This window comes from Heptranchias perlo, chromosome 15 (genome assembly GCF_035084215.1).
Source record: "Heptranchias perlo isolate sHepPer1 chromosome 15, sHepPer1.hap1, whole genome shotgun sequence".
NCBI classification, from domain to species: domain Eukaryota; kingdom Metazoa; phylum Chordata; class Chondrichthyes; order Hexanchiformes; family Hexanchidae; genus Heptranchias; species Heptranchias perlo.
This window is the reverse complement of record NC_090339.1, coordinates 9,382,599-9,408,047: the sequence shown is the minus strand read 5'-3', so window position 1 is coordinate 9,408,047 and position 25,449 is coordinate 9,382,599. Positions and strand designations below refer to the sequence as shown.

Here is a 25,449-nt window from a genome sequence, read left to right as displayed (position 1 = left end):
CCATTGGTTAAAGTGTCTTGAGGTGTTTGTTTTGGCCTAAGGCAAATGTGGCTTGCAGAAAATCAGAATTGTCATGAGGAGCAAATGTAATAATCTGTACTCCAAGCAAGCCCTTCACTCACTCCTCTCCCCTGGAGATGGTATGCTGATACGAGAGGATTTCATGGGGGAAAAACTGTTTTAAAATTAAAGAAAATGCATTTAATAATTTATGATGAAATAAGTTGTGTTTCTTTGTAGAAACTTAAGGACCTGTGGGATAGCCACGAATATATGAAAAGGACAGGAAAATGACATACAACCCAGTAATCCAACCCCACCCAGACTGGTACAGTTATGTACACCCTGACCCCATAACATGCAATCTTCGAGGAGAGGAGTTTAGCATATGAATGCTTAATCCAGTAAGTTAAAATTCCTCTATCTGCTCTTCAACAGAGATATTTACCTGTTTCCAATAATGTCTCCTCAAACATAGTTGAAAGAGGAATGTCAGACAAACATGTTGAAAGTTCATATGTTGGTACCTATCTGTGTCAATTTAAAAAAAAATCATGCCTGCATTCTTAACATCTATTGAAAACTCTTGTTTGAATTTCAAAATATGACCCATTAACAGCAAAGAGCATCAGTAGTTGGGATTCAGATTTAACCTGGAAGGTCTAATGCTGAATCTCAATATGAATTTTGTAGTTGGGTTAGATCATCAGAGAATCAAAGAACTCTGACTCCATTTTGCACGTGAAGATGAAGTTACTGGTTATGACCATCCTAATTTTACACAATATAATCACAAGAATGTGCACACCTGTAAGAATCTAATACGGTGCTTTGAGAATTGTCAGTTTAACTTTTGTGAAATATAGATTTAATCAGATGAGTGTGTAACAAAGGGGCAAGGTTCTACTGCTGCTTTCAGCTGTAGTTATATTGCATGTGCAGAGCTATACATCCTGAGCTAACCTTTAATGTCAGGAGAGTACAAAATAAAGCAACTGCTTTCTCTTAACGTTTTAAAAAAAAGTAAATTTACAAAGTGCTCAGGGGTTCACTATACGCCTGGACACTTTTAAAGTGTGCTTCTACAATAAGCGGAGTTACACTGCACCTGGTGTGAACTTAAACTGATGTGACCTGACCTCCGGGGGGAGATATCATAGCACCTGGCTTCAGTGCGCTTGCAAGAATATTGGGAGCTGACACCCAAATTCTGTTGTCGCTTTTGCCTCGATCCGTATTTCAAATTGTTTTGCTTCAACATGATTGTGTCAATATGACTACAACCTTTCACAGACATAGAGTAAGTTTTTCTCTATTTGCTATTTGTAGTGATGTAAATATGTTCTTTAGAAACATGTTTCTAATGTTGCTACAAGTAGTGAAAAGGAAATTAGCCTTTGTGTCAAAGAGGAGGCTGTGCAATGGGATGGAAACATATTAGAATTACAAAGAATTACATTACATATAATTCTATGTAATTTTTATAATATATATATATATATATATATATATATATACCCATACTTGTATACCAAAATCCAATTCTCTTTTTATACCTCAGACACAACAAGCCTTGTGTAAGTCAAGTTATTTCTATTTCAAGATTGTTATACGTGACACTTTAAGAAATATGTTTGCAAAGTAGGACAGAAATGGTAGTGGGACTTAATATATTCCTGTGAAGTAGATTATGCTGTCATGTGCAATTGTCCAAAAAGACCGAGCAAATGGACAGTGCTGAGGTGGATTCGATTTCAATCTTAATTGTAAACTTGGCCCAAGTACACTATACAGGGCATAGTGCACTGGATTCTGATTCAGTAATGAAAATTAACATCTGGAAGGAATAGTAGGCAGTTTTTTTAGGCTGTATAGTTTAGGAATAGCAATGATGACTCACATAGTGTGTACTCACAAACAAGCAGGGCATTTAGGGCCTTGCCACAGAACAACCTAAATATTTAGCCAAAAGTTGAAATCATTACAGCTTAACAGTAAACCTAAGCACTAAGATGCAATTGGCAGTTATAGACTGTAGGAGCTCAATGGTTGGTGTAGAAGCACTGTGGTTTACACTGAAACATTAGCATTAAATCTATCCCTGTCTACAGATATATTGGGAGCAAGAGTAGAAAAATACATCCTCGATGGAGGAGGGCAAGAAGTGGCCAATAATCCTGGTTTCAAATACTTCTGTTTAATTTGATTTATTATTTATTTCCCAGACATGCTCATTTAAATGAGTAAGATTATGGAAGTATGACGAGATGAAAGATTTTATCACTGATAAAACTAACCACGGTGCAAAAATGATAGAAAGTGGCAAACGATGCTCGGGAGCAGAGCAGGTCATGGTTAGCACAAATGCAGTAACACTGTATAAGTCATCAAACATCCAAGCATTGTGTAGGTTGTCTGTTTGAGCCTATAATTAGCTACAGTGATCCCAGGAATGTACCCAAGCACCATGCTTTTTTTTCTTTAAGACATTATTATGTGCTGTTTTAACTTGTTTTCAGGGGTGTCGCACAGCACACGGCATGGAATAATGGTGGGCAGGCCTGATCCCCATGCTGCTGAGTTCCTGCTCTCACTGATGTGGAGATGGACAAATCAGAGGGAGAGATTGGCCCAGGGTTTGCTGTGAAAATAACAGTGAGGCTAATAGCGCTCACTGTTATTTATGCGCAAATCAGACAGCAATTTCTGGCGAGCGCACATACACAGTTAAACACGAAAATTCGGAAGTTGCTGTCCGCGATGCAGTGCTCTTCTGTAAGCTTTCCGAAAACGGCATCTCGCTGACTGGCTCCCCATTCAAATGTAATGAAAGGCATAAAGTTCCTGCACTGACGTCGTAGATATGGACTAAACTCGCCTCAAAAAGTTAGGGCTTGCCCATTCTAGTCTAAGTACCCTTTTAATGGTGAGGTAAATCTTAATTACTGCCAAACAACCTCTCTGGCACTGAAAATTAACTTTTACAAGTGCGGAGTCTCATTCCTTCAGCTTTTAATTATTGTTGTAGATTTAAAGAAAAATGCAACTGACTTTTTTTTACTTATTCTTTCTGTCCCTTTTTTCTCTGTCTCTTAATCCAATTGTTCTTTCCCTCTCTTTATTTCACTTTCTGTATCTGATATGACATTGAATTCACTATTCTAACTTACACTTCCTGGTTCAGACTGTGCTGTTCATTGGCAATTTTTCAATCTGATTGGTTTAGGAGATATACAGTTGCTTGCCCTGTCCACACAGGTCCCAGATGCCCTGTAGAGGGCGCCACCCTGTTTGGATCTCCCGCTGACAGCAACTTGCTGTGCAAAACCCCATGGAAAATCGATGGGCAAGTGCAAATCTAACGAACGGCAGGTGAGGTTTGTTCGCCGCTCACAACAGAATCTGGCCCATTATCTATGGGCTATTTTCATATGCTTCCGAGATGTTGCTTGATAGGTCGGGTGCAGTTGTCCACTTACCCTCTTGGTTGCGTCTGGCAAGGTAAAAGGGTGCTATATCCTTATAAAAACTAAACATGGAAATTGTACTATTTCTGTCATGCTTTCCTGTCATACTTTAAATAATACCTATCTGTACTTACATGGCCTATTCCTGATAATTTGAAGTAAATATACCATTTCAACTCGTGATCCAAGTTGGAATGTATTTAAGTTCCACACGTGTGTTTCTTCTTGCCTCATCTGCTTCCCATTGATATTAAAGTAGCTTATTAATTTCCATAGTGGTTAGATATTGTGCTGCCGTTATAAATCATTTAAATAAAACAGCAGTGTATTATAACAATGACATAAAGCAGTTATTTATTCCATAGTCAACATACCAATTTAGCACCAGAAGGCATTCAAAAGATCTTTGTATTTTCACAGACGTATTTGTTGTGGCCATTTAACTTAAAACAAACTTCCAATTTCATGCTTACAAATTACTGGGCATAATTGATCTTGTGACAAGTAAGGATAAAATGAACAAGAGGATAGCTTCTTTAAATAGCTCTAATAAGCTAGCACCAGGCAGTGTGTTTGGCAGATATAATTAGCTGGTGTATAGCAAAAAAAAATGAGGACTTAATTTCCTCTTTTTCTACATCACCCAGGAAACACCTTTTTTTAAAATCAATCTGATTGAACTCTGAACTCTGTTCTGTTATTCAGTAGCTGCATCTTTTATTTGAATGCAATTAATTTCTCTAAATAGTGCAAAGCAGTGAAATGGGCCTTTGAAAAATGGAAAATCTAATTACTGCAGCAAATGTTATTGTTCGCATTTTGTTGAGACTCCATGCTGGTAAATTGGTAGGTCATCTGTGTGAGTTGTTATTATTAGATTTCCTCTAGCCAAATGCTTGAACCGCCTATTTTTCATATGGTGACAACCTTAGTTTCAATTTGCTAACCACATTAGTTTATTTGCTGACGACTCTGTTTTTGTATCAGGTCATCAAAATGTGCCTGCAGATGCATCTGGCACCGCAATGGAGAACTCTTCTAAGAAGTGCGTTAGAGACATCGGTCATTAATCACGTGGCGCATATCTTTTCATGTTAAAAGGTGCTGTGGGGGCAAGCATGTCATTCAGAGTAACTGGCTGGCTCATAACAAGCCTCCCAGGCAGCACAAAGCTTCTGTTGTGTTCCTGAATTGGCCATGGGTTGTTGCTCACCCCTGCTATCAGCATTGGCAGCTTTTTGCAATAAGTCAATTGAGCTCCCCTGGCTCCCTTCGCCCCGGCCCCCCCCCCCGCCCCCCCGCCCCGCCCCCGCCCCGCCCCGCCCCCGCCCCGCCCCGCCCCGCCCCCGGCACCCCCCCCCCCCCCCCCCGGCACCCCCCCCCCCGGCCCCCCCCCGGCCCCCGGCCCCCCCCCGGCCCGGCCCCCCACGTTATTATAAATTGGATAGCTGGGTGGTGAAGAGTAGAATATTAGAGCCTGGTCTTCATTTGCTTCCAAGCCTTTATTCATAGAGATCAACACTACCCACTCCACACCCTAGATAAGCTCTCACATAAATGGAGTTGTAATGGTGTTGTAAAATTGTTTACAATTGTCAACCCCAGTCCATCACCGGCATCTCCACATCATAAATGGATACAAGAGAGGACCCAATTGATTTGCACCACCTGAATACAATTAACACAAATTCACTAATTGATATAAATCATATGGATACAATTAACACTTCCACCCTCCACCCTCCACCCACCACCCCCCGCCCCGGCTCTCCTGGCCGAATGGCCTACTCCTGCTCCTATTTCTTATGTTTTCTGTCATCATTAACATTATGACTTGCCATGTTACAATGTATTTATGGGCTCTGGCCACCAGGTATCTTTATGGAGCGAGTCTCTGAACTCTGTCTCGCAACCCCATCGCGATTTTGAGTATATTTTTTTAAAATTTTGATTCAGCTGACTGTGGGCAACACTATGAGCAACTTAGTAATATATTAAAAGTTTTGCTTACGCATACGCTAATTTAGTCACTCTTAATTACTATTGCACTATTTCTGTTATGTCAGCCTGTCACGATTAAATTATACCTTTCTATACTTGTATGGTCTACTTCTGATTGTTTGAAGTTATTTAATGTAATAAAAAATTAAATCATTCAATAATTTGAATTAAGCAACATAAATAACACAACAGAGTTGGGAATTTGGTGCTTAAAATGTTAACAGCTAATTTGATTTAGGCAACTGTAAATTAAGAGTAGGCTGTACTTATCTTTTGAATTCTTCCTCTCCTGACTTGCATCTCAAGTTGGTTGGCTATGTGCTACTACGGACCACTCTAAAGTAAAAATACTCAATTGGAGGAGGGAAATTTCAATGGGATGGGAACAGACCTGGCCCGAGTAAATTGGAATCAAAGATTGGCAGGCAAAACTGTAATTGAACAATTCGTGGCCTTTAAAGAGGAGATGATTCGGGTACAGTCTAGGCACATTCCCACGAGGCAGAAAGGTAGGGCAACTAAAGCCAGAGCTCTCTGGATGACAAAGGAGACAGAGAGTAAGATGAAATGGAAAAAAGGGGCATATGATAGATATCAGGTTGATAACACAAGTGAGAACCAGGCAGAATATAGAAAGTTCAGAGGGGAAGTGAAAAAGCAGATAAGAGGGGCAAAGAGAGAGTATGAGAATAGACTGGCGGCCAACATAAAAGGGAATCCAAAAGTCTTCTACAGCATGTAAACAGTAAACGCGTAGTAAGAGGAGGTGTAGGGCCGATTAGGGACCATAAAGGAGATCTACTCATGGAGGCAGAGGGTATGGCTGAGGTACTAAATGAGTACTTTGCATCTGTCTTTACCAATGAAGAAGGTGCTGCCAGAGTGTCAGTAAAGGAAGATATAGTTGAGATACTGGACGGGCTAAACATTGATAAAGAAGAGGTACTTGAAAGGCTAGCTGTACTTAAAGTAGATAAGTCACCCGATCTGGATGGGATGCATCCTAGGCTGCTGAGGGAAGTAAGGGTGGAAATTGCGGAGGTACTGGCCATAATCTTCCAAACATCTGTAGATACGGAGGTGGTGCCAGGGAAAATGCAAATGTTACATCCTTGTTCAAAAAAGGGTGGTGGCGATACTTTTAGAAACGATAATGCGGAACAGAATTAACAGTCACTTAGAGAAGTGTGGATTGATTAGGGAAAGCCAGCACGGATTTGTTAAAGGCAAATCATGTCTAACTAACCTACTGGAGTCTTTTGATGAGGTAACAAAGAGGGTAGATGAGGGCAATACAGTTGAAGTGGTGTATATGGAATTTCAAAAGGCGTTTGATAAAGTGCCACATGGTAGGCTTATCAAGATTGCGGCCCATGGAATAAAGGGAGCAATAGCAACATGGATACAGAATTGGCTAAGGGACAGGAAACAGAGAGCAATGGTGAATGGTTATTTTTCGGACTGGAGGGAGGTGTACAGTGGTGTTTCCCAGGGGTCGGTGCTGGGACCGCTGCTTTTCTTGATATATATTAATGACTTGGACTTGGGTGCATAGGGCACAATTTTAAAATTTGCAGATGACACAAAACTTGGAAGGGTAGTAAACAGTGAGGAGGGTAGTGATAGACTTCACGAGGATATAGACAGGCTGGTGGCATGGACGGACACGTGGCAGATGAAATTTAACACAGAAAAATACAAAGTGTTACATTTCAGTAGGAAGAATGAGGAGAGGCAATATAAGCTAGAGGGCGCAACTCTAAAAGGGGTGCAGGAACAGAGAGATCTGGGGGTATATGTGCACAAATCGTTGAAATTGGCAGGGCAGGTTGAGAAAGCGGTTGAAAAAGCATATGGGATCCTGGGCTTTCTAAATAGAGGCATAGAGTACAAAAGTAAGGAAGTCATGATGAGCCTTTATAAAACACTGGTTCGGCCACAACTGGAGTATTGTGTCCAATTCTGAACACTGCACTTAGGAAAGATGTGAAGGCCTTAGAGAGGGTGCAGAAGAGATTTACTAGAATGATTCCAGGGATGAGGCATTTTAGTTACGTGGATAAACTGGAGAAGCTGGGGTTGTTCTCCTTGGACAGAGATAGATGCGAGGAGACTTGATAGAGGTATTCAAAATCATGAAGGGTCTAGACAGAGTAGATAGAGAGAAACTGTTCCCATTGGCAGAAGGGTCAAGAACCAGAGGACATGGATTTAAGGTGATTGGCAAAAGAACCAAAGGTGACATGAGGAAAAACTTTTACACAAGCAATTGGTTAGGACCTGGAATGCACTACCCGTGGGGATGGTGGAGTCAGATTCAATCATGGCTTTCAAAAGGGAACTGGATAAGTACGTGAAAGGAAAAAATTTGCAGGATTATAGGGATAGGGCGGGGGAGTGGGACTAGCTGGATTGCTCTTGCATAGAGCCGGTGGAGACCCGATGGGCCGAATGGCCTCCTTCCGTGCTGTAACCTTTCTATGATTCTGTGATTCTCTACCTGCCTGAGGCCTACTGATGAACTGGGGCCTCTTGCCTCACCCAGCTCCCTCCTGGCATCTTTTCTGCTTTTAACATTATTTTTAATTCTTTTATCTTTTTTTGGAGCTCTTTCAAAGGAAAGAGCTGCCCCCTCCCACACCAGCCTGCTGCCTGGCTAGATTCCTCCCACTCCAAAGCTCTCCCGCTCTCCAGGAGCACCAGCCTGTGGTCCTGGCTGGATCTTTCCTGATCTCTGGGATTGCTGGGCTTTTATTTTCTTCTGCTTTCAGGAAGTGGGAGGGATCTGGCCAGGGCTAGAGAAAGGCAAGATGAAGGGAGAAGAGCAGAACAGAAAGAGGAAAACAGAAGTGATCAGAGATAGAGGTAGCTCAATTGAGAGAGAGGCAGAAGGAAAGAAAAGCCAAAGAGGAGAGAGATGGAGGAAGGAGTAAACATACAAGAGAAGGCGAGACACTGAGTGAAAAAAAGAGTGAGTGTATCACATGATGCTGATCCGACTTTTTTCCCACCCCCTCTCCACCGTCCCAATCCAGCTCCAGCTATCGGGGAGCGCAGCTTCTGACCTGAAACCTGTTTTAAGTGCGAAACTACTTTAAATACTGTATTTGAACAGTTGGCAAATATAATAACAATGAATTGTGCATTTAAAACCTGTTTCCCGGCTGGGACTTGTTAATGTCTGGGTCAGGCAGGTTGCGGCATATTGTTCTGAATCTGGACCTAACCCACCTCCAATTCTGCCATACTCCTGCACCCACCTCAATTCCCCATACCACAGGAACTCTCTCCTATCGCTCCCAAAACTTGGGACTCCTCCCTCATCTCATATTTGCTGCAAGGCCTTTGGACGCCTTCTTCAGTGTCACAAGACTCAAGGATGCTTCCCCAGTGCTACCAGATTTAGAGCCCCCCCCCTTGCTTCCATGCCCAAGAACCTTCCCTCTCAGTACCTACCCCAAATGCTTCCAGACCGTGCAAACTCACTCCCTGCTACTTCTAGATCCTAAAAACTCTACCCAGTGTGACTGGACCCCTGCCCTTCAACTCACTACTCCAGACCCAGGTGCAGTCTGCTTTGTTGCTGCATCTGAGCACCTTCTCCATCCAGTGCTGACAGCCCCTCATCACAATGCTGTCATTATCCCCCCTACCTTCTCCATCCAGTGCTGACAGCTCCTCACCCCCCCTCATCACAATGCAGTCATATCCTGAAATTTCCCACTCCCCCTCCCCTTCACACAGCTGCCAGGAATTGTCCAGAATATCAAACCCTACAGTTCACTCCACAGTCCCACCATAATCTCACGTTCCCTCTCTTCAGTACTGCCACAGCCCAGAACTACCCTCAATACTATCAACTTCGCCAAGTACCCTCTCCATTACTGCTAAACCGTCATATCTATCACTGTTGCCTACTTTCTTCCTGTATATCTTCACCTTTTTAATAGGATAAGAAATAAAAATTAATTGTATGTAAGTAAAGGAACATGTAAAAGTGAAGGCCACTCATTTACAGTTTTCACAGAAAAATGGCCAAACGTGTTCATTTTCATCTCAAAAGTCGCAGAATGCCATGTAATAAAAGCAGAATTTGCCTTAGTCAGGCACCATAAATGAGTGACTGAGAACAGCACATTGTGGATTAACTGGCATTATATTTCCACTGTTATACAGTAGCACATCCTCCAACTCACCATGGACAATGCCATGTAAGATCTAGTTGCTAAGATATTAAAACCCTTGCTTCTGATATGCAATGCCTGTAAATGTGACGCTCCTGGTCGCTCTTTCTTCATCCCTCTTTTGTCGATTCAGCTCAAAAGTAAAACAGCAGCAAATCAGAATTGAAGAGGCAGGGACGTACAAATCAAAAGCAAGGAAAACAGGTCAAACTAACAATGGGAAACTACTGAGGAGTTGTGAAAACAAGCAGTTCTCAAAGACCAGTCAGAAGAAATATTCCAATTAAAGTAAGATTTGGCCATCAGACTGGCGAGGGTATGGGCTAAAAATAGTTCCTAAAAATAAAAATTATTAAAGTATTTTGCAACAACATGATTAAACTTGTCTGTAATCTTGTCCTTTGTGTATTTGAGTAGCTTTATTAATGTAATTACATGAAGGCCTCAGCCTCTCTCAAAAACTTGGGCTTGAAATTGATAGTTTGACTAATAACTATCAAAAGACCCAAGTACTTCTCCCCAGGTGCTGCCACACACAGGGACCCCACTCCTCAATGCTACCTGCCCAGGCCCCTCCTCTGCCCACTGCTGTCAGACCAGATGACCTCCTCCCCCTCAATTTAGCCACATCCTGACCCTTCCAGTGATACTATACCCCACTATTCTGCTCCCCAATGTGACCAGACACTGGGATCTTCCACTTTCCCCTAGTTCCGACATATCTGAGGATCTCCTCTGCCTCAGTTCCTTCGTAGTACTGTCATATCTTGGGACCCCCCTGCCCTACCCCACTGTTGACAGACACCAGTACATTCTGCCCAATGCGCACCCCCCCCACATTGCTGTAATAACTTGGGATTATTGCTATATTGTTGCCAAACCTTATCACCCACCCCCCACCTCTCCCAGAATCACCCAATGAGCCTAAACCTAAAACCCACACCAACAGTGCTACTGAACCCCAGGTTCCATCTACACAGTGCTGGCACATGCCAGAACCACTCCCCAACGCTACCAAAGCTCAGCACCCCCTGTAACTACTCCTAAACATCGCAACCTTTCCCCCTCCCATCTGCCACGAAACCACATTGACCTGCCTCCAATCTGCTACATCTTCACGTTTTTTGGGCTTTGAAAAAGGTAAGAGATAAAAATTAAATACACTGGTAGAGGAACATCTCATAATCAATAAAGGATATGGTCATTGAATTGAATTCACAAAATGCTAGTAAAAATCAAAAATACTCATGTAATTAAAATGGAATTTGACTTATTCAAACAGTAAGCCTGTGGCCCTGATACATTGTGTGTGACATGGCATAATACCTCTCCTGTTTATATAGTGAATTCTCCAACTCATGGAAGATCGGCTAACTTATACACTAAAACCTTGCATGTGACGAGCACCTTGCCTGTCACACTTCAGGTGTCACATTTGGGTGTTGAAATTTTTTACCTGACAAATTAGTGTCACAAAAAAAAGACAATCATTTGCAACCAACAGAGATGTTTCCTTAACAGAAAATGTCTCATTGACACAGGAGTATGAATGTCAGTAGCTACTCTTTGATCTAAGGGCTGACTTTATTTAAAAAAAAGAGAAGGGGAGATAGAGAAAGATTCTTCTTTGTAATGGAGGAATCCAGAACCAGGAGAACATAATCTTAGAATTTGAGCTAAGCTGCTGAAATCCAAACTGAGGGAACTTTTCCCAAAAGGGCTGTGGGAATGTGGAATACACTGCTCCATGTGGCTGGAGGTGCGAAGGTGATTGAGGTGTTCAAAGGGAAATAGATACTCATTGGGAATTAAAGGATATGGAAAAAAAGGCAAAAATGTGGGATTAAAATAACAGAGCTGTTATGGCTAACAGAGCAGGCAGCACGGGCCAAATGTCCTCCTTCTGTTCCAATATCCTAAGCTAGTCTGAACTCTAATTGACTCAGCATCTGCCAAGAGTTATTGACTTCAAGAATCAATTACATCTTATAGCCTTAAAGGGACACATACCTGCACTTCAATTTAACAGACACCTACATTTCAGCAGCAGAATAATACATTGCTCGTTACATGGTACAGTGTTCCTGTCTCAGAAAATAATGCATCCTCCAAGTCACTATGAGCAATGCCATGGGCGATCTGCTAATGCTCAATAAATATAAGAAGTCAATGTATGTATCGGTTTTAATTTACTGATTGCTATTTACAAAACAGAGCTTAAGGAAACCCCACAAAACGGCTGTCTTCAGTTAGAATTCCTGAAAGGGAGCTACATTAAGTTGCTTCTACCGTACAATAAAATTGGGAACCATAAAAATTTTCCGTTTTGGTCTGATTTCAATAGTGCCTGATTTCAAGAGGCAGGTTCTCAAAGGTCCATAACCAGATTGGAGTTCCAAGTAAAGGTTATGTTTCTTTTCATGCACCAAGTCTTTTGGATGAGACGTTAAACTGAGGCCGTCTGCCCTCTCAGGTGGACATAGACGATCCTATGGCACTATTTTGAAGAAAAGCAAGGGCGTTCTCCCCGATATCCTGGCCAATATTTATCCCTCAACTAACACTTAAAAAAAACAGATTATCTGATCATTATCACATTGCTGTTTGTGGGACCTTGCTGTGCGCAAATTGGCTGCCGCGTTTCCTACATTACAACAGTGACTACACTTCACAAAAAAAAGGATTTAATTGGCTGTCAAGCGCTTTGGAACATCCTGAGGTTGTGAAAGGCACACTATTAATGCAAGTCTTTCTTTCTTTCAACTGTCTAGTGATACAGCCACAGCATAGGTGAGTGGCCATTACTGGTTTTCTGCACCACCTCTATTATCAGCAGCATCTCCTCAACAGCTTGTGTGAACTGCCTCTCATCTCTACACTTCTAGCATAGGCTCAGAATAGTATTTTTAATGCACCAGCATGACATTTTCCCCCTGACTGCTTTCTCAGCGCTGAGAGCTGTATGAGCAATATTACTTTATGCTATTGACTCAGTCTGTGGAATGAAGTTGGGCTGAGAGAAGCACAACCCATTCCATTTGTAACCCCTTTTCACAAGAGATCATAGTATTTCTGGTGACAGCGAGCATGGATTTGCATAAATTCTATTAGCCAATGCATAAGCCGTAACCCTAGAATTGAGACCGGTGGGAGATCACTTAATAAAGACACATGTACAGAACTTTCAAACCTCGGTTGAAATATATGTGCAATAAACAACACTAGACAAAAGTCTACATTGTGCAAAAAGCTTCAGTTCAAATGACCTTGTGTACATGTGGAAATGATACTACAAGAGATTCAGGAATCAATCTCTGCATCCAGACTGTAACAGATAAAGCCTTGACATCCCACAAGCATCGTTATTTGGATGTATAGCTTCTCCCTGTGTAGCTGCACTTTACAGCTTCGAAAGAATGAGTCCACACCCCATGGGTGTACACTGACTCCATCTGTGGACTTGCATTATTTCACTCTTGATGTTAAACCTAACCATACATGGAGAGTTACTTGTGGCAATGTATATGTGATTTGGGAGTAATTCAATATAAATATTAATATCTTGGTAACAAAGCCCACCTTTCAGGCAATTTTTGCCTGATTTTCAAAAACAAGTGGGAGGAACAATTTATAGAATGTGTGCATTATAAGGAGAATCATGATGGTTTTTAAGGAAAACAAATCACACAGAAAGGTTAGCTCATGAACATTAAAATTGTCATGCTATTTCCCCATATTTAGTATTATTAAAAGTAACTTTTTTAGTGGTGTCATACCTCTTATATGGAAACTAAATACAAGCAATGCAATTTGTAACTTAAATACAGATAAAGGTTGTTTTTTTTGTGAAGGACCTCAAGATTGCCTGTTCATTGTGCCCAAATATTGTGAGCGGCCTAACTTAGATGGCAGGTCGTAGTGATAAACAAATGGTTTGATTTGGAGAATCCAGGATGGCAGCAGAATAAGAGCCCTTTGATTTTGAGGTTTGACGTCTCCGTAAAGAACCAGATGTTACTGCTCTGGTAACAACCAAGACTATTTGTCTGTTTCAGTGCTACTGACCAGCCCATAATGCAAATTTAAGAGTTATTCCTGACATAGCACCAAGGACAGAGACACAGCAATCATTACCTAAATTTTTGAGATTGCAGCAAAGTTTTTGAGGATGTATTTGGTGACCTTCTACTAGTGGCAAACCACTGAACTATCACCACTGTCTTTTGGTGGCAGTTCCTTTCTGCCATAACAGGGTTTGCATTATATAAGGGTGTGTGTATGTATATATATATATATATATATATATATATATAAATATGTATATATACATACTTTTATTTCAAACAGTGATGGTCACCGTAGCGAAATCTGGGCCCAGATCATTCAACCCTCCTGCCTGAAGCATAATACTGAAGCAAGGGAGCAAAAGAGGATAAAAATGGGGCTTAATCTGTTCAAATAAAAAATTAGGATAAGATTCAAGTGAACTGAGTTTGAATGGGGAGCTACAGTTTTAGTTTGGAATGGCTAAGAGCACCAGATGTTGCCCTAATTTAATGAGTTTGTGTCAATCCTGATCTGGCTTGCTTGAGAATGATGACTGACACATTTGAAGTTTGGATCTATAGCTCATTTTACCAGCTAGTTTGGTTGAATTGGATAAAACTGTTTCCTGGATTCTTATACCATGGTTATATTGCATTGAGGTATGAGCTATTCTGGAATAACTGATGGCAGACCATTAGGGAATGGAAGCTTGCCAGATACTGCTTTGGACTACATCAGGAAGAGTCTGAATCAATTATTCTGCCTTTGCAGCAGAAGTTTCTGGTTTCTGAACAATAGTATAAATGGGGCATTAGATGCTAATGCTGAATTGGGGGGAGGGGTTAAAAGAAGGGAAAAGGTCAGATGCAAATGGAATCAGATTAGGTCACCCATGGAACTGACAATTAAGAAAGAACTTGCAAATATATAACATCTTTCACGTCCTCGGGATGTCCAAAATGCTTCACAACCAATGAAGTACTTTTGAAGCATAATCACTGTTACATCGGCAAATGTGGCTTCCAATGTATGCACAGCAAGATCCCACAAACAGAAATGAGATAAATGACCAGATAATCTGTTTTAGTGATATTGATTTGAGGGATAAATATTGGCCAGGGCACTTGGAGAGCCCTCCTGCTCTTCTTTGAATAGTGCCTCAGGATCTTTTATGACCACCTGAATAGGGAGACAGGGTCTAAAGTTCATCATCTCGTTAAAAAGTTTGGTACCTCCAATGACCGGATTCCCTCAGTACTGCATTGAAATGTCAGCCTAGCTCACGTGCAGTGGTCCTGGATTGGGGCTTGAATGCATGGCCATCTGATTTGGAGGTATGGGTGCCACTACTAAGCCAAGCTGAGGCTGAAATTACAAAAAAGAAGCTTCAAAATGGAAGGAGGTGAACTGATAAAAACATTCTGTTGTGCTCAAGTTGCTGGTACTGATGGGTGCCGCTTGGTCAGGAGACTACACTGCTGTTCACGTATGGTGTGCCACCAGGAAAGTGCGGGTCAGATAGCAGGTATCGGGAATGCATAGCCACAGCTCCTTTATTGGATTAGTTAGTTCCAAGATGGAGGGCATGGCACAGAGGTAGAATACAATCATGAACTATTAATAGATTTTTGACTATGTTCCCATGCCCATCCTCCTGTTGCCCATTGGATTGACCAAAACTTCCAACCAAAGAAAGGCTGTGTGGTACAGGGTGGAAAAGTGTGTGTTTATTAATAAACTGCAGTTGGGTACCTAAATCTCTCTGCCTCTCTCCTCCTTTAAGTCACTCCTTAAAACCTACCTCTTTGACCAAGCTTTTGGTCACCTGTCCTAATATCTTCTTATGTGGCTCTGTGCCGAATTTTGTTTGATCATTGCTCCTGTGAAGAGCCTTGGGATGTTTTACTACATTAAAGGCACTATATAAATGCATATTGATGTTGTTTTTGTCACAGCGTAACGTTACTTGGCCTTTCTCTTCCTTCAGGGTTTTGCCTTACATACCCAACTTCCTCCTCTCTCTCCAAGGATTTGGAGGTGCCACAACTCCATCTTTCCATAGCCAGTCCCTCTTGACCATTACAATGTTCCACGTTATGTAAATATGTGTAGTGCATATCTTCAACGTCTGACTTGCTTGATAACTAAGATGCCTTTGCCTTCAAACTGTGTAAGAATGGGCAATTATTGAAGTGAATTGAGTGGAATTTTGTTGAAAGGGTTTCTACAGAAGACAAAATATTTAATGTAGCAAACAAAAATTTCAGTGTCTCAGTCCATCTACCAAATATCATGTAATTGAATAGAGTATCAGTTGAAAGAAAAACACTACCTGTTTTAGTGATCATTCAACGGTAATTGTTTATTATTTAGGCTCAAGGATTCCTACTATATGTGTCTCATAGTCCAATGGAAACAAGTGCCTTCAGTCATATAGAACTTATTCAGCTAACGAATAGACAGATTATTGTTAAGGAATGTTCAAGGCCCTACAATTGCCATAACCTGGAGTAATCATTGGAGAATAGACACACACACAGGGAAAATTATACCAATTGTAGTAGGTCCATCTCTACCCTGCCTGAGATCAACTGATTTGCCACAGATTGGGGATCAAACCTGGGATCTTACTGATCTACATGGTTCAGCCACTCACTGAATAAACTCATTGAGCCATTGGGAACCTAGAATATATTTTCTTGTTCAAAAAGTCTCATCACGCAGTGGCTGCCTTCCCAATTGCGATCTTCATGGCTTTTCCTACCTTTGTTTCTCAGTCTCCGCTCACAGAATTTGTTGCTGATCTTTGTTTTCCCTGGACCAAGATTTAGATAATTCTCCTAAAAGAAAAAACGGAGGATGCAGCCCATTATTTGGAATATGAAGCTTTCAGAGCCACTTTTTGAATCAATGTGGAGCATGCACACATTTCCAGTTGAGCTGAATGCTTATTGTAACTGAAATTGAACTCACTGCTTTCCTTGTTCACAAAATGCCAGTCAGTAGTGCTTAACCAGCTGTGTCCTGATACTGTGTGACTCGAGGTGAAGCATTATTGCTGTGAGCAATATTCATTACAAGAAGGCTCCTCCATCGATCTATCGATCCATCTAATATATAAATCATAATCATATAGCTTAGTTAAGACCACTAAAGCAGCAATAATTTTAGAAGGAACAAGAATGCATGACAGGACTTCACGTGATAAGTAAAGTCACTTGATGACAACAGATTGTCGTCATTTATTCCCGAGGTGGAAAGTGGTATTTAACAGGAATGAATGAGCTGAAAACCCAAGGGTACTGTTAGCTGTCTCCTTGTTATGTCGGTCATGTAAGTGCCAATACCCAAGAGCTCGTTAGTGCATTTACCTTACCCTGCTCAGGGAGTTTTTTTGGGATGTGGCTTACGTGTATTATTATTTCAGAATCTTTTTACATTGTGGTGAGGTTCTGTACATCTCATACATTTCGTCCTCCCCAGAAACCTGTCGTAAAGTGGTGGTGGGGGAGATACATTATTTACAGATACTAAAACAAAAACCATTTCCACCACTTTTATTTTGTGGAACGCTGTCCGGGTATTTTTTCTGGAACCTCACCAGAGTTGCGCATTGGCTTTAGTACCCGGAATGCAGAGGTGGCAGCACTACTGCCAAATTTCTCGGCACACTGCACTGCTGGGGTACCCATACTTTTTGCCTTCGTGGGGAGGGGAGGGATGTGTGTGTTTTTTTAAAAAACATACATATATATATATATATATATTCAAAACATCCAAGATCTGATAATATCAGCAATTTCAGATAATTATATACATGTATCTGTCACGACGTCAGGCCAAATGTGGAGGGGAGGGGAGGTGAGCTGCAGGGGTGTGCAAACACGGAAGTGTAGTTCCTGAGCTCGCCCTCCATTCAAAATGGCTCAATTTTTCATTGACATTCTTGATGATAGAATTGCAATATTGGCAATTCCATCTCCAATAGTAATGAATAAGGAACACAGCTCCTCCGAATTGTGTCTCTTTGTGTCCCCTTTAATTACTATGTACCATGTCTGCAGTTCAAAGGGACTGAGATGGGTCCTGAGCCATTCTTTATTCCATGTGGCATAATTTCATTATGATAGCTGGTTTTGCCAATATTCATTATTGGATTGATAAACTAGAGGAATTTGGTGTTAGTTGTTTTGTAGTATTCTCAGTATATCTGAGTCAGCACAGGCAGGATAGGCCAAATGACCTCCTTTTGGCACTGAAATTTCTGATTCAACTGAAAAATTGTGCAACACAGTCATTGGATTCATTAACGATAGACTAATAATGTATAATCTGATGAACATAGATTTTATCGCACAGAACAAGGCAGAATAAGAGTTGTGTGGGAGAACCACATATAAAGTGGCTTAATGCCATCAGTTCTGTTTGTGCAACAAATGTTATGTTGTGTGCGTGCTGGAATTAGTATTTGACATTCATGCATTATATAGTGTGTTGATAAGGGAAGGTAAGAAGAACCGTTAGTGAGGTGTGAACAGGGAAGATTTTTAATGATACTGTTGGACTACGATAAACACAAGAGCATTACATATAGCGAACAGAGTTCTATCAGCCCATAGCAACAATGTTCTGATCTGCCCTGAAGCCTAGAGTGCTACTATGCCTCTACATTTAACTCTTGTAGGTACTTGTACCAAGGTAGTGGATCGCTCGGTATATGTGGCCCGGTTTATTCATCACCACACACTGAATCTATTCACTGGTGTGAGGGGGTGGTCAAACTTGTGCCAGTAACTGGATAAACTGGTTTCCATGTATGTCATTATATTCTGACATAATGCTGTACGTCAGGTGCTGGGGCACTGCTAATTCTAGTTGTGAAACCCAGTACCACTCCACCATCAGACCTGCATTGGAGGTGGTCTTATGAGAGGTGGTCCGCGTGTACTGATTCGACGATGATGGGTGTCAACTTTATAATGATAGTGTAGTGAATTTGGTGTGGGAGGCACGCACTGGATTTAACACTGATCACTTAGGTGCTGTTAGTTGTGATTGGTTTGATGCTTTACGGGCATGATGCTTTTCCGTTGTATGTTGTTAATGGAGTACTGCGACTGACTGCTGACTTGGAGTTTCATAAATGGATGAAGTCTTGTTGGCCTCATTAGTGGAGTAGATTTTGATTTACCTTTTACTATGAACAACAATAACAACTTGCATTTATACAGCACCTTTCACAACTTCAGGACGCCCTAAAGCTGGTACAATTATTTTGAAGCGTAGTCACGGTTGTAATATAGGGAAACACGGCAATGCTTATGTATAAATCATGACATTTAAATAGGTTGAAGCTACTGTTACAATAGATGGAGGACTGTACACATAGCAATGAGATAAACAACCAGATAATCTGTTTCAGTGATGTTGGTTGAGGGATAAATGTTGACCAGCAGACCAGGAGCACTGCCATGCTCTTCTTCGAATAAAAGAAATACTTGCATTTATATAGCGCTTTTCACAACCTCAGGACGTCCCACAGCGCTATACAGCCAATTAAGTACTTTTGAAGTGTTGTAATGTAGGAAATGCGGCAGTTAATTTGCACACAGCAAGGTCCCACAAACAGCAATGAGATAATGACCAGATAACCTGTTCCAGCGATTGTTGGTTGAGGAATAAATATTGGCCAGGAGGGCAGATGGGACCTCGGTTTAACACCTCATCTGAAAGGCAGCACCCCCAACAGTGCAGCACTCCCTCAGTACTGCACTGGAGTGACAGCCGAGATTATGTGCTCAAGTCTTTGGAATGGGACTTGAACCCACAACCTTCTGACTCAGAGGTGAAAGTGCTACCACTGAGCCATGGCTGACACCATTAGTGCAATGTAAGTTTTAATGGAACGGTCAAATAAAGGCACCAATTTCAGCCTGACAGGTTAAGCAGCTTTTTTCCATGTTTACATGTGTAAGATTTCTTTTGTTAACTTTCAGAGATTATGGCGAGGAAATTGCTTGCGACAATATTAGTAGAGTTGGTATGACAGACCTCTGTGTTAGTTAAACGGTAGCGTGAGACCATTTAAATAATGGGTTAATGCTTCTGTTAAAAAAAGGGGGAAAAAATTTATATGTTTTTTAAAATTCTCTCTCTCTCTCTCTGCCATTTTTGAGTTTCTTTCTGCCTGCCTGTGTAATCGACACAATGTATATCTAGTGTACTGGGACGTGCTGTTCTCCGTGACTGGCCTGTTTGAATAACAACGACACCTTTTGATTGGTGTGATGCTGTCCCAACATAGTATAAGATATGCGATTTGAGAACCTTTTCATTCATTCATCTGACGAAGGAGATAATCTCCGAAAGCTTGTGATTTTAAAATAAATTTGTTGGACTATAACCTGGTGTTGTAAGATTCCTTACATTTGTCCACCCCAGTCTATCACCGGCATCTCCACATCATGGTTAAAATAGTAGACAGAGGACTGTCTGTCATATGAACGCATTAAAAGCTAGTATCGCAGGTAGTAATCTTGTGCCTTTCACGTCTGCTGTCTTGGCAATTTGTATTTAAAATGCTATGATTTATACATAAGCATTGTGGGGGTGGGGTGGAATCTCAAGTGCTAAACTTTGCAAACTGTGTTAATATTTATTGTAACACTGGTGCCTCAGCAGGCTTACATGCTAAGACACTGCAGTCAAGAGAGATTCCCCACTGACTAAGCATTGTAACATTTAGTTGCTGACTTCAATCATTTCCATGTGAATCTGATACAGCAAAAGTATATTAGCACCAACAACAACAACCTGTAGAAGCAGAGAGAGCGGGAAGAGCAATAATCGGGAGTCAAAGGACGGGGTGGGGGTTGCAGTCTGAAACACACAACAGGAAACTATCAGGTGAGGTCGTGGAGGGATCTGAGAATGAGAAAAAGGATGTTTTTTTATTCGTTCATGGGATGTGGGCGTCGCTGGCAAGGCCAGCATTTATTGCCCATCCCTAATTGCGCTTGAGAAGGTGGTGGTGAGCCGCCTTCTTGAACCGCTGCAGTCCGTGTGGTGAAGGTTCTCCCACAGTGCTGTTAGGAAGGGAATTCCAGGATTTTGTTCCAGCGACGATGAAGGAACGGCGATATATTTCCAAGTCGGGATGGTGTGTGACTTGGAGGGGAACGTGCAGGTGGTGTTATTCCCATGTGCCTGCTGCCCTTGTCCTTCTAGGTGATAGAGGTTGTGGGTTTGGGAGGTGTTGTTGAAGAAGCCTTGGCGAGTTGTTGCAGTGCGTCCTGTGGATGGTACACACTGCAGCCACTGTGCCCGATGGTGGAGGGAGTGAATGTTTAGGGTGTTGGATGGCAGGCCAATCAAGTGAGCTGCTTTGTCCTGGATGGTGTCGAGCTTCTTGAGTGTTATTGGAGCTGCACTCTATACTGCTCTTGTAGCAATAGTATTTATTTGGTTGGTCCAGTTAAGTTTCTGGTCAATGGTGACCCCCAGGATGTTGATGGTGCGGGATTCGGCGATCGTAATGCCGTTGAATGTCAAGGGGAGGTGGTTAGACTCTCTCTTGTTGGAGATGGTCATTGCCTGGCACTTGTCTGGCGTGAATGTTTCTTGCCACTTATCGGCCCAAGCCTGGATGTTGTCCAGGTCTTGCTGCATGCGTGCACAGACTGCTTCATTATCTGAGGGGTTGCAAATGGAACTGCACATTGTGGGGCGAATGGAACTGAACACTGGATCCCTGTATGCGGGGATACAGGGATCCAGTGGGGCTAGGCAAGAATGAAGGTGATTAATATGTGGGACTTTGTGTGGAGTGGGCTCAGGCTGCAGGGATCTGGGTTGACTGAAGTTTGTAGAGGGGGGAGGAGAGGAGACCAGCAAGGAGAGTATTGGAGAAATCAGTTCTCAAGGTATAGATTAGGGGTTTGGCACTGAAGCAAGTGAGATGGAGATGCACGCAATGCTTTGGAGGTGGAAAAATACGGACTTGGTGACTGATCAGATGTGGAATAAAGAAGTCAGCCTTGGCCAAGCAGAGCACCACGGATGTGCATCATTTTCCTCAACCTGAGCAGGTCACCAGGGAAATTGCTGGAGCTGGAGCCGCAAGCACACAGGAACTGAAGAGAATGGCTTCCGTTTTGCCAATGTTGTGCTGAAGGGCGCTTCATCTAATCTACAACTAGGTGCTGGACAGTCAGACAATGCAGCAACGGCCCTGGAATTGATGGTGGTGGAGAGTTTTAGAGTTGGGGGTTGTACGCATATATGTGAGGGGCATCATGGAGAAAGGAGCTGGAGAAAAAGGATAGGTTGTGATAGAGTTGTAGTTTGAAGAGTAGGATGTAGGGGGTAAGTTTTTTTTTAAAAAAGGGGTTATGGTGTTTCCAGCGGGAAGCACAATTTGAGTTGGCCAAGTTCTGATCTCCTTCAGGCACCCTTCAATATCCAGAACCTCCTTTTCGCTGCTGCTTCATTTGAGTTTGGCTCAAAACACATCCACCTGAAACAAGTAGGTGTGTGATGGAACCATTAATTGCATCGTCTACTGTCTAGGAATGAACCTTTCAATCTTTTGAACTGCTACACCATTCTACTGGTTTTATTTTGTTCTATCTTACTTGGGTCTATTATTTTTGATTTTAGCCAGGGAAAATGGACTGCCAAATGTTCAAGGATTCAAATCCCAGGGTTGCCTGTCACCTGGGTTTGCCTGCCACTGCTTGGAGGTAAGTTAGACTTTTTTAAAATTCGTTCATGGGATGTGGGCGTCGCTGGCGAGGCCGGCATTTATTGCCCATCCCTAATTGTCTAGGTTGTTAGATGGAGTGCCACGCTGTGTTGGCATCCCTCATTTTGGGTGGACAGTGAGATAGAAATAGTAAATTTTCCCCATACCGTGTATGTCTGTAAAAGAAAGAATTTACTGTTTTAGAAAATATTTTACTGTCTCAAAGTTTCTTGTCTATCTTTAACCCCAGGTCAGAAATTGAAGCTATGAACAACGATTTTGCAGTGGTATCCTGATGTTGGGTCAAAAGCATTTTGAGGGTTAATGCAGTCATACAATTTCTTTCATTAAAGAGCATCCAGTCACACAACCATTAACTAGTTGATCCTGATAATGGTCAATAAGAGGCTTCTTGATATTTTCTGAGACAAACCTCAGCTTAACCCTTTTTAAAGAGCCTTCAGTACTACAGTGTTTCCCACAGACCTCGGATTTCCAAGTAGCTGGATTACAATTGCTTTTCATAATGTCAGCTGTCCTGTCGGTTGTTGGATCTGGGAAATCTCACTCCACTGGATTGGTTTATTTATTACCAGCTTCACTGTGTGAGACATTCTCCTCTGCTGCCAAAATGCCTTTTTTGCTGGAATTGCTGACACTGACAGCAGATGGAATTTATTCTGGGATCTGAAATATTAAGGATAGCGCTTAACTCCACGTTAGCAGCAGTGAAATCAAAAAGAACTTTGCAGTTTTGCCTGCTGTTGTATCTGTGTAGATGAGCAGTTTAATGTTTTTCTGTTGCTTGTGGAACAGTCCCTATGCAATGACTTGGTCCAGTTTCTGATTGACAGGTACTGTAGATTGCATTAATGAGTATAGTTAATTACTGTGAGCTGCTCAATTAATTTATGTTGTCTTTGATGCACACTAATGGGCAAATATTTCTCATTCCACTCTGCACAACACAGAAGCAACCTATTTAACATACTCGTGATGTGAGGATTTTCCTGCATGCACCAGAGAGTCAACCTAGAAAAACTTGCTAAAGCTTCCAAACACAGCTGACCACTCAGGAATGGCCCACGCAATTGAAAACAAGTAGTCACACTTGTACTTAAGCTGTCGGCAGACACAACATTCCTTCACTTGTAATGGCGAGGCCAGCATTTATTGCCCATCCCTAATTGCCCTTGAGAAGGTGGTGGTGAGCCGCCTTCTTGAACCGCTGCAGTCCGTTTGGTGAAGGCTCTCCCACAGTGCTGTTAGGTAGGGAGTTCAAGGATTTTGACCCAGCGACAATGAAGGAACTGCGATATATTTCCAAGTCGGGATGGTGTGTGACTTGGAGAGGAAGGTGCAGGTGGTGTTGTTCCCATGTGCCTGCTGCTCTTGTCCTTCTAGGTGGTAGAAGTCGTGGGTTTGGGAGGTGCTGTCGAAGAAGCCTTGGTGAGTTGCTGCAGTGCCTCCTGTGGATGGTTCACACTGCAGCCACGGTGCGCAGGTGGTGAAGGGAGTGAATGTTTAGGGTGGTGGATGGGGTGCCAATCAAGTGAGCTGCTTTGTCCTGGATTGTGTTAAGCTTCTTGAGTGCTGTTGGAGCTGCACTCATCCAGGCAAGTGGAGAGTATTCCATCACACTCCTGACTTGTGCCTTGATGATGGTGGAAAGGCTTTGGGGAGTCAGGAGGTGAGTCACTCGCCGCAGAATACCCAATCTCTGACCTGCTCTTGTAGCCACAGTATTTATGTGGCTGGTGCAGTTAAGTTTCTGGTCAATGGTGACCCCCAGGATGTTGATGGTAATGCCATTGAATGTCAAGGGGAGGTAGTTAGGCTGTCTTGTTGGAAATGGTCATTGTCTGGCATGAATGTTACTTGCCACTGATCAGCCCAAGCCTGGATGTTGTCCAGGTCTTGCTGCATGCGGGCATGGACTGCATCATTATCTGAGAGGTTGCTCATGGCATTGAACACTGTGCAATCATCAGCGAACGTCCCCATTTCTGACCTTATGATAGAGGGAAGGTCATTGAAGCAGCTGAAGATGGTTGGGCTTGTTGTAGTCCTGATCTTGTTAATGTTCCTCAATAATTCATAATTACCACTCAAAGGGGAATCATTTCCTGCAGCTGCTGTTGTTAATTTGTAAGTAGTAGACAGCTTTATACACACACACACTTTTTCATTAATGTTGGCAAATGGAGTAAAATGCACCCTTTGGTTTAAAGTTATCTAAGAATGTAAGTGTTAGGTAATTTGACATTAATAACCATAAATCAGATCTTCTGACACTTGGGAATATATTTTCCGATCTGCACTGTTCTGTACCAACACGTAATGTGCTTGTACTAAATCCCTCTGTGTGCTTTTTTGAAAAAAACAGATATTAAACATCTGTACAGGAACAGCACGAGCTGGAAAATGTAACCCTCCGAATCAAGTATCAGATATTTCATTTTATATTGAATAACGTGAGAAAAACATAAACTGATAAAATAGATACCTGTTGTACATGGATTAAATTGTTAGAACAAATTTGACAAGATCTGTACTGGAGACTGAAAGAAACAGGAGAATGTCAAGGATGATACTAGAAGTGAGAGGTTGTAGCTATGAGGAAAGGCTGAACAGGCTGGAGCTCTTTTCTCTAGAAAAGAGAAAGATGACGGGTGACCTAATGGAGGTTTTTAAAATTATGAAGGGATGTTTCCAGTTATGGGGAGTCCAAAATTAGGGGTCATAAATATAAGATAGTCACTAATAAATCCAATAAGGAATTCAGGAGAAACTTCTCTACCCAAGAGTGGTAAGAATGTGGAACTTGCTACCACATAGAGTAGTTGAGGTGAATAGCATAGATGCATTTAAGGGGAAGCTAGATAAGCACATGAGGGAGAAAGGAATAGAAGTATGTGCTGATAGGGTTAGATGAAGTAGGGAGGGAGGACGTTCGTGTGGACCAGTTGGGCCGAATGGTCTATTTCTGTGCTGTAAATTCTATGTA

General features: G+C 42.0%; 2 protein-coding genes across 10 annotated transcripts in view; one reads left to right on the top strand and one right to left on the bottom strand.

The window, feature by feature from the left end:
- The window catches only part of hdx (highly divergent homeobox), a 171,707-nt gene extending 154,898 nt beyond the window's left edge, over positions 1-16,809 (bottom strand). Inside the window, exons 1-2 of the mRNA XM_067996834.1 lie at positions 16,673-16,809; positions 16,464-16,539 (exon numbers count right to left, since the gene is read on the bottom strand). The gene's annotated coding sequence lies outside the window, so the exon portion shown is untranslated. The remainder of the gene's footprint in view (positions 1-16,463; positions 16,540-16,672) is intronic.
- Positions 1-25,449, top strand: part of si:ch211-26b3.4 (connector enhancer of kinase suppressor of ras 2) — a 648,212-nt gene that overhangs the window by 43,509 nt on the left and 579,254 nt on the right. The window lies entirely within an intron of this gene.